The 14,130-nt window shown below is 37.9% G+C and overlaps 1 long non-coding RNA gene across 1 annotated transcript; it reads right to left on the bottom strand.

Annotated features, from left to right (window-relative positions):
* Positions 1–10,189: 10,189 nt before the first annotated feature.
* LOC110891859 lies at positions 10,190–12,723 on the bottom strand. The gene is made up of 3 exons (XR_002565611.2): positions 12,586–12,723; positions 11,759–11,845; positions 10,190–10,380 (listed from the first exon to the last, which is right to left on the bottom strand). It is a non-coding gene; the product is annotated as an uncharacterized LOC110891859 (long non-coding RNA).
* Positions 12,724–14,130: the final 1,407 nt, after the last annotated feature.

Raw genomic sequence — 14,130 nt, 5'->3', positions numbered from 1 at the left:
TTAGCTTGGTCCTTATTATATACTGCTTTCCTAGCTATCACCTTCCTAATATAATATTTATTTGAGTAAAAATACGTAACTTTATATTCATTGGCTACTTCAACAATATTATCGTATCTCCAAATTTTAAGTAAATTATTAAAATCTTAATTAACGCGGTCAAGTCCAACACTTGAACGGGCATGAATTGAAGTAAAACTTAAATATGAGCACGAATTTGAGTTTTACACGTTAAACTCATAGGTTTAAACAAACAAAGGTATATAGGTATTATAATATATGTATAAGAAAAAAATTTAATGTGAAAAAAAGAGAAATCAAAACACACAATGGTAAAATGCTTAATTTATTTCTTCTTCTGTTAGTTTTCTCTCTGATTAATTAGTCATTAGTTTATTTTTTTCTTCTATTATTCTCTTTGATTAATTAGTCAAAAACATTTGTTAGTGCTCTAGTGATCATCACGGGTATTTAAGTTTCACGTATAGTGGGTCCGGGTAAGTTTTCCCCTCCAGATCTCAAGTTCGAGTCTGGGTAATAGAGGTTTCTAATTGAGGGGTTTAAATTGAGGATCTATTGTGCGAGGGGGCTCTTTAGCACGGATCTGGTTAAGACACTTTATGCTAGACCTCCCGACATTCACGAATAATTCACACATTTCTAAAAAAAAGTGATCCAAATTTGTCGTTCAAAAAAAAAAAAAAAATATACCTATCATAATTTATCTTACATATTTCTTACACATATCGGATTTATTCTACATATAGGCTACACATAATGAAATTTATCTTACATATATTTTACACAACATATTGAAATTTATCTATCACATCTTGAAATTTGTCATTTAAAGTAAATTGTGTTTGTTTTGAAATGGTATATTTTGAAAAGAGTAAATTACAAGTTTTGTCCTTTATGTTTACACTAAATTACATGCGGTGTCCTTTCCCTATAAAATTGATGAGTTTTGTACTTAATGTTTGAAAATGCTTGATGTGCGTTAGGTGTGATATATATTAGGTGTATATTTTAAGCCCCTTTTACATTTTTTAGCCAAGTTTTAAATTTATAAAACACGATATTTACTAACACTAAACACAGATATGGGCAAGTGCACCCATCGTGGATGTAGTATAGTGTTGGTAAGATACCGAGGTCGTCCAAGGACACAAGAGCTTTTAGTACCGGTTTATCCTCAACGTCTAATCAAATCAAAAATTAGAAAAAAAGGTTTTAAACTAGAAAAATAAAACTAACTAAAATGCTGAAAATAAAAAATAAAAGTAAAAACAGATAGACAAGATGAATCACTTGGATCCGACTCGTGTGTAGTGTAACCTTTGATTATTTCCGCACTTTTGCACATTTTAAGAGATTATCTTAGTTATTGTAGTAGGCCCCTCTTTTGAAGGCGACATTACCCTCAACCCAGTAGTTTGAGTCAGCAAGGATACAATCCTAAAGGGTCGGATTATTGAAAGATAATTAATTAAGTTATTAAAGCATAATGTGGTAGGCCCCTCTTTTGAAGGTGACGTTACCCTCGGCTAAGTATTCTGAGTCAGCAGGGATACAGTCCTAAGTAGCTGGGTTAAAGTTTTAACAGTAGTTTAACTTATGAGGGGATCAAAGAGTTTGGACCCCCGCCATCCAATACCGGTGGGTATTGAATGTCACGGCCCCCGACCCAGTTTGACCCGGTCTAGGAGCCACAAGACAGAAACCCGTGGTATTGCTTATTACGGCAGCGAAAATTTTAACAAGATCTTTTAAAACTTGAAATGCCCGATTATTTTTATTTCACAATTCGGGATAAAACCCATAATTTACAATAAGAGAATTTCACCGAGAAACCCCTGGTTTACAAAACATGTTTATTTATTATATTAAGCCACTACTTCAAGCTTGCTAGTGCTCCACAAACTTTTCCTTAATTCACAGCAGATCACCTGAAACATATTTTAAAAAAGTTTTATCAGCAAGAAATACTGGCGAGTTATTCAAGTTGCACAAAACGACACATTGTTATAATCCACAGTATTAAGGGAGATTACAATGCTTCTATCAACCAATTACCCCAAATCGGTATTTGTCACTCGACTGTATCTGTGACTATGGTCAGATCACCCATTGGCTAACTCGTTGTCCAATGTGACGGGTATCAAGTAATGTATACAAAACCCCACATACCGGCAGTAATTGAAGATTACAAAAACTTAATCCCTGTAATTATAACTTTGAAAACAAACATGATTTTTGAAAGCAAGTTTGGTAAAAAGAGAATGACTCACATTGTAAGTTTATACGGGCAGAGTTTTGCCTACTGATAAGCCTGATAACCTAGTTTAAACAACAATGCACACGAACTAGGTTAGTAACTAATACAACATTTACGATAACTCACGAGATACAACCCTCACAACGAATGACAAAGCGCAATACTAAACATCCATCGAATTCACGACGAATGACAAAGTATAACCCTAATGCGGGCAACACTTAAACATCCATTGGATAGTTTTAATCGATCGGACATTAAATCGTAATAGCGATCAAGTTATTACCCAGTTGGTGCGGCAGCGTTTCGTGTTCGTGTGTGTTTTGTAGTAATTGAATGATATCTCGGTGTATAAAGCGAATTTGTACGTCGAACCAACGCAGAATTGCAAGTGCCAAACTCCCCTATTTATATCTGAAAAACAGTCCCCCTCGCGTGGCGCGAGGGGCTGTCGCGTGGCGCGATGGGTGCCACCCTATCATAGGGTAGCCCCGTGTCTCAGTAGCTTGGGTGAGTTGGTCGTTCGTTCAAATTCGTTTTACACGTAAAACTGTTTAGATATTACCGACTAGGGTTTACCCCCCCTGAGTTTTAGGGTCCCTGATCCTGATTCCGATTGTTCTGAAAATTTTAAGGTTTATGCAGGATCACTTGGGGGTCTCAATTAGGGTTTCCTATTGGACAAATAAAATAATAAATAATGGTTTTGGTGAGAGTTGTTACATCCTCCCCACCTTAATAAAAATCTCGTCCTCGAGATTTACTGGAATAAGTGAGGATATTTCCGCTTCATTTCCGATTCCAGTTCCCAGGTGTACTCTGGTCCTCTCTTTGAATCCCATTTGACTTTGACCAGTACTAGCCGTTTGTGCTTAAGAAACTTGACTTTTCTGTCCTCTATCTGCAGTGGTTTCTCTACAAATTTTAACTTTTCATTTACCTCCACATCTTGAAGAGGTACTACCAGGGATTCGTCAGATAGACATTTCTTGAGATTGGATACATGAAACACATCATGTACCCCAGCTAATTCTTCTAGTAGTTGTAAACGATAAGCAACTGGTCCTATTCGTTAAATTACTGGGAATGGTCCTACGTACCTGGGACTTAGTTTTCCTTTCTTTCCGAATCGCACTACTCCTTTCCAAGGAGAAACTTTTAAGAGTACCTTGTCACCGATTTGAAATTCTAGTGGCTTGCATCGATGGTCTGCATAACTCTTCTGGCGATCTCGAGCTGTTTTTAATCTTTCTTTAATTTGAGTTATCTTGTCAGTGGTCTCTTGCACAATCTCAGGACCTGATAATTGACTTTCTCCTATTTCTGCCCAACAAACCGGAGTTCTACCCTTGCGTCTATACAGTGCTTCGAACGGGGCAGCTTCGATGCTTGCATGGTAACTGTTGTTATAGGAGAATTCAATTAAGGGTAGATGATCATCCCAGTTTCCATCAAAATCTATTACACATGCCCTGAGCATGTCTTCCAGGGTTTGAATCGTTCTTTCACTTTGTCCGTCTTTGGAAACTTGTCCAGAAATGTGAAGTGAAACAACTATCTCTATCCGATACAATGGAGAGTGGAACTCCATGTAAGGATACTACTTCGTCTACGTATAATTTGGCTAACCTTTCCATGCTGAAAGTTTCTTTCATGGGTAGAAAATGAGCTGACTTGGTTAATCGATCCACAATTACCCAAATCGCATCATTACCTTTTCGGGTTTTGGGCAACTTAGTAACAAAATCCATGGTTATTAGTTCCCATTTCCAAACAGGCATTTCTAATTGTTGGAGTAACCCTGAAGGTTTCTGGTGTTCTGCTTTAACTTGTGAACAAGTTAGACACTTAGATACATATCTAGCCATGTCCTTTTTCATTCCTAACCACCAGAAATTATTTCTTAAATCTTGGTACATCTTATTGTTTCCTGGGTGCATGGTATACCTAGATTTATGGGCTTCCTCTAAAATCTTATTTCTTAAATCTCCCTGCTTAGGCACCCAAATTCTTTTGTGGAATCTCCAAATTCCATCAGTACCTTGCTCCAACTCCTTTATTCTTCCTTTCATTCCTTCAGCATCATCCTTGATTGCTGTTGCTTGAATATTTTTCAATTGTTCCATTAAATCTAACTGTAGATTTAATCTAAGTGCACGAACTCGCATTTTCTTTTCATGATACTTACGACTTAAGGCATTTGCGACTACATTTGCTTTTCCTTCGTGATACTGAATATCACAGTCGTAATCGCTTAAAATTTCCATCCATCTTCTTTGCCTCATGTTTAGTTCTTTTTGCCCAAATATGTACCTTAAACTTTTATGATCTGTATAAACGGTAAACTTACTTCCATACAGATAATGTCTCCAAATTTTTAGGGCAAAAATTACCGCTCCCAATTCTAAGTCGTGAGTCGTATAGTTTTCCTCGTGCTTTTTCAATTGCCTTGAGGCATACATAATTACCTTTTTGCGTTGCATTAACACACATCCTAATCCTAGCTTAGAAGCATCGCAGTAGACTTCAAAATCTTCTGTTCCTTCTGGCAATGCTAAGATTGGGGCACTTGTTAACTTTTTCTTTAAAATCCTAAAAGCCTCCTCCTGTCTGGGTCCCCATTCAAATTTTATGGCTTTACAGGTTAGTTTAGTTAATGGCTATAGTATCCAGCTAATCCTAGAAAACTTCTAACTTCCGTAGCCGATTGCGGGGCTTTCCATTTGGTGATCGCTTCGATTTTTGAAGGATCTACGTGAATACCTTTGTGATTCACCATATGACCTAAAAATTGCACATCCTGTAGCCAAAATTCACATTTCGAGAATTTGGCGTAAAGCTTTTCCCTTCTTAATAAAGTTAAGAGTGCATGCAAGTGTTCACAATGTTCCTCCTGACTTTTGGAGTAAATAAGTATATCGTCGATGAAAACGATTACAAATTTATCCAAATACGGTTTATAGATCCTATTCATCATGTCCATAAATGCTGCAGGGGCATTTGTTAATCCGAAGGGCATGACTGTAAACTCGTAATGTCCATACCTAGTTCTGAAAGCAGTTTTAGGTATGTCTTCTTCTTGCACTTTTAATTGATGGTATCCGGAGCGTAAATCTATTTTAGAAAAGTACCTAGCTCCTTGCAATTGATCAAAAAGATCATCAATCCTAGGTAATGGGTATCGATTCTTAATTGTAACCTTATTTAATTCTCTATAATCGATACACATTCTCATTGACCCATCCTTCTTCTTTACAAACAATACTGGAGCTCCCCACGGAGAGGAACTTGGTTGTATAAACCCTTTGCTTAGTAATTCATCTAACTGTTTCTTTAATTCTAGCATTTCAGTGGGTGCCAACCGATACGGTGCCTTGGCTATCGGTATAGTTCCTGGAATTAGATGAATTCTGAATTCTACTTCTCTATCGGGTGGTAATCCTGGTAGATCTTCTGGAAAGATATCCAGGTATTCTGATACTACTGGAATGTCCTTAAGTTCCTTACTTTTGGTATTAACAACCACCGAAACCATATAGGCTATTCCTTGTTTTCTTGAATAACTGGCCAACTTTATTACTGAAATAAATTTCAGTGGCTTTTGTGGCTTATCACCAGTAATTATTACTAATTCTCCTGTGGGTGTATGGATTTCTATGGAATTTTTATCATAGAGAATTCGAGCATGGTTGGTTACTAACCAATCCATTCCTAACACGACATCGAATCCAGCTAAATCCATAGGTAACAGATTTGCAGTAAATTTGTGGCCTAAAAGTTCTATCTTTCCTTCTCGTAAAACTTTATCTATTTTAAGAGTGTTACCATGTAAAAATCTGCCTAAGGTTGGTAAGGGTAAATTAAGAGCTTGGCAGAACGAAGTATTGATAAAACTTTGGTTTGCACCAGAATCAAATAATACTTTTGCATAGACGTTGTGAACTAAGAACGTACCAGCTATGACGTCAGGAATTAGTTCAGCTTCCTGCGTAGTCAATTGAAAGGCTCTTGCATTTTTCTTAGTAGTTCCTTCTGCAGGTTTAGCCTTATTGTCTGCTAGTTTGACCAATTTAGGGCATTCTGGTTTGAAATGCCCAGCTTCTCCACAGTTGAAGCAAACTTTTGTTTTCTTTCGGCAATTTTCTTCACGATGTCCTACAGCTTTGCAAAAGTTGCAAGTTTGATTACACCTTCCAAAATGCTTCTTCTTACAGTTCCTGCAAAGTGGCGGAATGGAAGATTGCCCAGTTCCTCTTTTCTTGAAATTACTATTATTACCCACACGAAATCCTTGGGAAATTTTCTGAGCCAATTCCTTCTTCCTATTTTCCTCCCGCGTGCGTACCAGCCCATCAGTTAGAGTGTTAGCTAACTCTACTGCATCATCGATTGTGCGGGGTCTCGCAGCTTTGACAATATCACGGATCTTGCTAATTAAACCCCAAATGTAGCGAGAGATGAGTACCGGTTCTGGCGAAGCTAGAGTAGGTACAATTCGAGCATACTCGAAGAATTTCGCAGTATACCCTCGACAGTCAACATCCACCATCTGATGGCTCAGAAACTTATTCGTCATCTGCTCTTTTTCGTATTCAGGGCAGAATTTTCTTTCCACCAGACGCTTAAATTCCTCCCAACTCATGGCGTAGGCCATGTCGCTTCCCTTAGCTTGCAAAACCGTATTCCACCATTCTAATGCTTCTTCCTTGAAAAGGTGAGAAGCGTACATGACTTTATCCTCCTCGGCACATTTACTTATTTTGATTACTGCTTCGGTTTTCTCTAACCAACGCAGTGCCGCAGTTGCCCCTTCATTGCCTGCGAACTCAACAGGTTTACAGGCAAGGAACTCTTTATAAGTGCAACCAGGTGTTGCAGCTTTCATTCTTTTGTATATTGGGGCTTGCATCCTATTGTTATTGTTACCTCCTCCATTAATACTATTACTGGAGGTATTGTCGCGCGTGCGTTTACTAGGGTGAGCTTGTGAAGGCTCAGCGGGACTTTTGACCACAACGACGATGGCTGGAATAGCATTAACTATTCCCTGAGCTACGATGTTTTCTATGTCTTGCCGGTTTAGGAAGTGATCCTCGTTATTGTGTTCCGATTGATTAACTTCATTAACTGGTTCATTAATAGCGTGTTCCATCTGAATGTGTATCAATCACAAATTATTTATTTAGTACAAACATTTTGGTACACTGTACAACCAGACTTTATTTAAAATAGCAAACACAACAACCTTATATATCTATTACAACTTAATACTGAAATACTATTATCTAATTTGGCTATGATGACTATGCCCCGCATTTATTTTATTGCCTCGTATTTATTTATATAATTTCCATGGTTGGTCTAGGTTTGGCAGTTTATCTTAATTAAGGATCAAGATTCACTGCTGTAGTGGCTAACATATAGAGATCTGACCATTTTTCATCTAATTCGTCTTCCCACGACGGGTTCTTGCCTATTTCCTGAGTCTCCTTATTAACTATCACTTCTTTTGAACTGGACGTCCCTATTTTCTCGTGACTTTTTCTAATAATCCAATTTCTTTTCTTGGTAGTAAGTGGGTTCTCATACTGTGCCTTACGAACAAATATTCCTTCATTAGTATTTACTGAATATCTTGAGGAATTTGATTGAGATGAGGTTCCTTTATCCTTTTGGGCACTATCTAGTTGACAATAAATGTCCGAAAGCTTTTGCTTACCCATACTGTAAATTAACAAGTAGTTAAATAACATGAAAAGACCAACAGAGAAACACATAATTACACACAAATATGTACAGCCAAAACTGTCGACCTTGCGACTATCCGATTTTATATAATAGTATGCATTCGTACACACTGATTATCTTACAAAGTTTTATTTTTAAACTGTTTTACAAGATTTATATTTTTACTATTATTATTATACACTACGACCACACCACCCCATGCTATCCCCGTTAGCTGGCAATTTAGTAACGACGTTCCCTCTCGTCGTACTTCCAGAAGATCTGCTCTCCCACCTCCCGGATCCTATTTCTGGCATCCACCAGTTCCTCGCCATAGTGGCGGAGTTCAGCCAAATTTTCATTGCTCATTGGTGGGTTCGGTGCAGGTTCCGGGTCAAACTGAGGGAAGAAAGTATTAGGGTTATTCATTAGGTTCTGGAATTGCCAGTCGGTGGTCCACCATTCTTCCAGTGCTCCTGGTAGAGGTCTAGGGTGAACAATAGGGTCTAGAATGGCAGGTTCTAGGTTAACAGGAAGTAGGCCTTCAGCTGGGTAGTTAAAGAGAGTTTCATCGACAGGTCCGATGATGTCTCCAAGATAGCATTTCTTGGTTTTGCCTAGAACTCTCCCCAGTCTCTATGCCTTTTCCCTTATCTTTTGGGTCTTCCTTTTTCATAGTTTTCTGTGTTGTTGGCTTTTTCCTGCGTACACGCCTCCAACCTACCCACCTATGCCTCTTTTTCACTACTTTTGGTTTCTCCTGTGGTTGGGCTTTGAATACCATAGGCTCCTCGACATCTGCCTGGTATCCAGTGACAGTACTCGTGGTATCCATATCTGTGCTATTGATAGAAAAATTCTGAAGGGCTTCTGATAGTTCGTTCATGCTGTTAGCACACACGAAGACGCACATAATCCTAAGTTAAATTTTTGTAGACTAAAAATTTCACAGAATCACAGAATGGCAATTAGATAATTAAGTATTTCTAAATACTTAATTGGCTTAAACCAGTGGCTCTGATACCACCTTTTTCTGTCACGGCCCCCGACCCAGTTTGACCCGGTCCAGGAGCCGCGAGACAGAAACCCGTGGTATTGCTTATTATGGCAGCGGAAATTTTAACAGGATCTTTTAAAACTTGAAATGCCCGATTATTTTTATTTCACAATTCGGGATAAAACCCACAATTTACAATAAGGGAATTTCACCGAGAAATCCCTGGTTTACAAAACATGTTTATTTATTATATTAAGCCACTACTTCAAGCTTGCTAGTGCTCCACAAACTTTTCCTTAATTCACAGCAGATCACGTGAAACATGTTTTAAAAAGGTTTTATCAGCAAGAAATACTGGCGAGTTATTCAAGTTGCACAAAACGACACATTGTTATAATCTACAGTATTAAGGGAGATTACAATGCTTCTATCAACCAATTACCCCAAATCGGTATTTGTCACTCGACTGTATCTGTGACTATGGTCAGATCACCCATTGGCTAACTCGTTGTCCAATGGTGACGGGTATCAAGTAATGTATACAAAACCCCACATACCGGCAGTAATTGAAGATTACAAAAACTTAATCCCTGTAATTATAACTTTGAAAACAAACATGATTTTTGAAAGCAAGTTTGGTAAAAAGAGAATGACTCACATTGCAAGTTTATACGGGCAGAGTTTTGCCTACTGATAAGCCTGATAACCTAGTTTAAACAACAATGCACATGAACTAGGTTAGTAACTAATACAGCATTTACGATAACTCACGAGATACAACCCTCACAACGAATGACAAAGCGCAATACTAAACATCCATCGAATTCACGACGAATGACAAAGTATAACCCTAATGCGGGCAGCACTTAAACATCCATTGGATAGTTTCAATCGATCGGACATTAAATCGTAATAGCGATCGAGTTATTACCCAGTTGGTGCGGCAGCGTTTTGTGTTCGTGTGTGTTTTGTAGTAATTGAACGATATCTCGGTGTATAAAGCGAATTTGTACGTCGAACCAACGCAGAATTGCAAGTGCCAAACTCCCCTATTTATATCTGAAAAACAGTCCCCCTCGCGTGGCGCGAGGGGCTGTCGCGTGGCGCGAGGGGTGCCACCCTATCATAGGTGTAACACCCGTTCTTATAAATTAAGGTTTTACGTATCATTTACGAAAACAATCATGTAATTAAGATTATATATGCATTGGAAATTACGGGTTTGTTAAAAACTTTTTACAATTTAAATGTATACAACATATCACGTGTACGTTCGTCGTTTAACATAATAACGATACATAGCGCGGAAGCTTATTTCGTATTCGTGTTCGGTTCTTGCTCGACGCTTGATCTCCATCCGTGCACTCTCGACATTCACCTATGATCAAAACCAACTTAGAAGCCAGTTTTGATAGTTAAATAACAAGTACAACAAGTTAATCGGGTCAAATATTTGAAATAAACAAGAAAAATCAATATTTTCAGAAATTAGGTCGTCGCCACGCGCGACCATGGCCGTGGCGCTACGCCACGGTCTCTTTTTGACAGATTGTTGCAGCTGGTTGCTGCATATTCTCAGCACGACCGGAGTTTACGGAAACGGCCATAACTTCTTCGTTATAGATCCGTTTTACGCGATTCTTTTTCCTACGCGTCCGTAATTTAATTCTCCATCTAATGGAGTTAAAATTCAACATTCGACATAATAAAATTTTCAGACTTTTAACTCTTCGGTTATTACCCCTTTTTGCCAATTTTGACCCGTTTGTGATTTCACCATCAAACGTGTTTATTTGACCCTTATATCACATATACTTCTTCAACTTAATGTTACCTATCATATTAGATTCTAATCACCGGTTTATTACTCAAATTAAACCCATTTTTACTTGGATGCTTATTTTGACCCGTTAAGGGTAATTAAGCACTTTCGAGCCTAAAAACGCTTTCGATTGCTTCTAACATTCCATCACCACATTTCTTATCCTAAAATCTCCCACCACAACTGTATTTAAGGTGAGTTTAATGTGGTGATCAATATAAACCAAATTTTTACCTCTTGGTTCTTTAATTTACGGCAAAAACTAAAATAGTGCGTTTTGACTAACATATTACATCTTTCAACTTCTATACTTATTCTAAGTATTTATCTAATCATGAAATTCGCTTCCAAACAACCTTTAAGGGTTGTTTGTTCAACTTAGCCTGCAAGGGCGTTTTGGTCGATTTTGGTCCTTTTACGACGAAGGACTCTCTCTCAAATTATTCGACCAAAATAGCATTCTTGACTACAACATAATTATGCGTACCTGGCCCGGATCAATAAGTAGACCCGATTTATACCTCGTTTTCATTATCACACCATCAATGGTGACGTAATTATCCAATTTGCTAATTGGTCCTGTTAACATAAGACTTGACAACCACATTAGTCGATATTGTCAAATGGTGTTATCACCACCATTCGACCCGTTTGGAGTATATGCCCACATTATCTATTTAATCAAAAACATCGTTTTTGATCTCCAATTCATACATCCATCCCATCTCGGATTTTATTACCATACCCCTTTTTTTCTTTTACACTCTTTTCTTACAAATTCAACCCATTTCGGCTTACGCCATGGGTATCCTTTTAACCTTGATTTTCATTAGTCGATATTTGACAAATTTCCATATTTCCAATATTATTGTTATCACGTTTACATTGTATCGAATAAACGGGTATTCTACATAAGTGTGTAAATTACACTTACCTTGCATCCGAGCTACGCTTTTCTTCTATGCTTGACTCGTTTGACCCGCTTTCACTCCAAGCTTCACCTGGCTTGTTTAAGCGCCAACTATTATCCATCATTTACAAGGCGGTTAAATTAGTCAATAACAATCACGACTATTCCACCTCACTTATTTTCTATGTCTAATTATCATTCATCACATCGTAGGTCAGTTTGACTTTTTCTAAAAGTCAAATGCCCGTTTGTATACTAATTGCGTAATCGAGTTCATCAACTAGTTTTAGCGTTCTTTAATTACCCGGTAGGCGTTATCTTTAGACCACCGTTTTAACCAAAGTTCTAACCACGTTTATCACATTTAGAACTCTTTTTAATCACATTTTGCATAATAGCCAAAACATCACAATTAGGTGTTTTAACTACAAAAATTGTAGTTTCGAGCCTTCTTTGAGGCATTTCAACAAACACTTTAAGGGCAGAATTTCACATGTTTATTTATCAAGTCTCTAGCTTATCTCTTAGCCCTAATTTCACATAAACCAACCATCTTACAAAGTTGTTAACTTCTATAATTCTGAAGTCACTTCACAATTGTCAAATTACACTAGAATATCACCCAATTTCCTAGTGTTTATTAAAATCTACATAACCCACTAATCACCTACAATGGTGATCATGGATTTTACTAAAATCTCACATGATTTCAACTTGTATTTGTCTAGGGTTTGTCCCTAGACACTATAGTTGTTCCTAAATCATCATAAGACACACATGCAATTATAGTTTCAGATTTTCCCAATTACATGAGAAATTCAAGTTGAAGGTTTTCATGAAATTTTACATACCTTGTAATCCTCTTGTGATGAGGATCAATAATCTACACTTTAATTTCGATTTTGACTTGGATTGAGCCTTCAATTTGCAAGTTTAGTGAGTTTTTAGGGTTTGAGAGTGGGGAGTCGCCCCTGCTCTTCTTCTGTACGACCAACACCTTCAAAATGGTGCTTTGGTTTTAATTTTTATTAAAATTAATATTATAGTTTCAATTCTTACAACTTAGGCCCTTCCATTTTGTACAACTTATAATCTAGTTGCATTTTAACCCTATTCATGCTTTAACACAAGACAACCAACTAACTAGGTTATTTATTTCCTAGTCAGTTTAGTGGGTTCGGGAAATCATAACCCGTTCTACTTTAAGTCCCGTTAAATTGGGCCTTTTATCTATCCTATTTTTCTTGAAAACTCTGATTCACTTTAAATAAATATTAGGATTATTTAAATAAATTCCTAATACTTACCAGTTTACTTTTACCACTAACGGTACTTTCCCCGTCTTTAGTATTAACGGGATTTAATCACCAAACCCGTTTTCGGGGTGTTACAATAGGGTAGCCCCGTGTCTCAGTAGCTTGGGTGAGTTGGTCGTTCGTTCAAATTCGTTTTACACGTAAAACTGTTTAGATATTACCGACTAGGGTTTACCCCCCCCCCCCGAGTTTTAGGGGCCCTGATCCTGATTCCGATTGTTCTGAAAATTTTAGGGTTTATGCAGGATCCCTTGGGGGTCTCAATTAGGGTTTCCTATTGGACAAATAAAATAATAAATAATGGTTTTGGTGAGAGTTGTTACATTGAAGGAGGTCCTACTAAATTTGACCCAGGTTCTTTGCAGGATCTATACGCTGAACAATGGCAAGACTCTTACCAAACCGTTCCCTTAACCCCCGACCAGGTAGCCAACATATCTCCATATAGACCGTGGAGATATGAATGGTGAAAATCTTTTATTTTATATAGACAGTAAAATAATGCCAAGACACCACGGACAAACGACAAGGAAGAATCACCTTCAACATAAGAAACTAGTTATTAAAGTCATTAATACATAACCAAATAAAAAGTGCGAAAAGATTAAAAATAAAAAAGTATTACACTAAACATTTGTCTTCACCAAGTGATGTAAGAGACTTAGGCAAACATGGCCTTTGATTGTCAAGAACTCTTACGATCAATCTTGGATCACGAGACGACTCACACACTCTATGATGGACAATGGATGATGGTGGTGGATGATGGTGTTGTGATGGTGGTGGTTGGTGGGTGAAGTGTGAGAGAGGTGGTGTGCCAAGGGATGAGTTGCAAGTGAACCAAGCACTCCTATTTATAGGCTGAACAGAAGCTCGGGCAAGGCCCCGTGTCCATTGGGCACGACCCTGTGTCCATCCTCCTCTCTTTCTTCATTAATTTCAGTTTGTCTGCATTAGTTGACCACGCCCCCGTGTCCGCTGAGCACGACCCCGTGTACAGAAGCATATCTGTACTATCAAGATTTGCCTGGATTTCGTGAATCTTATAGTTGACCACGGCCCCGTGTCCGCTGAGCACAA

Source organism: Helianthus annuus, chromosome 6, assembly GCF_002127325.2.
Source record: "Helianthus annuus cultivar XRQ/B chromosome 6, HanXRQr2.0-SUNRISE, whole genome shotgun sequence".
NCBI classification, from domain to species: Eukaryota; Viridiplantae; Streptophyta; class Magnoliopsida; order Asterales; family Asteraceae; genus Helianthus; species Helianthus annuus.
The sequence above is the reverse complement of the archived record's forward strand: the minus strand, read 5'-3'. Positions and strand labels throughout refer to the sequence as shown.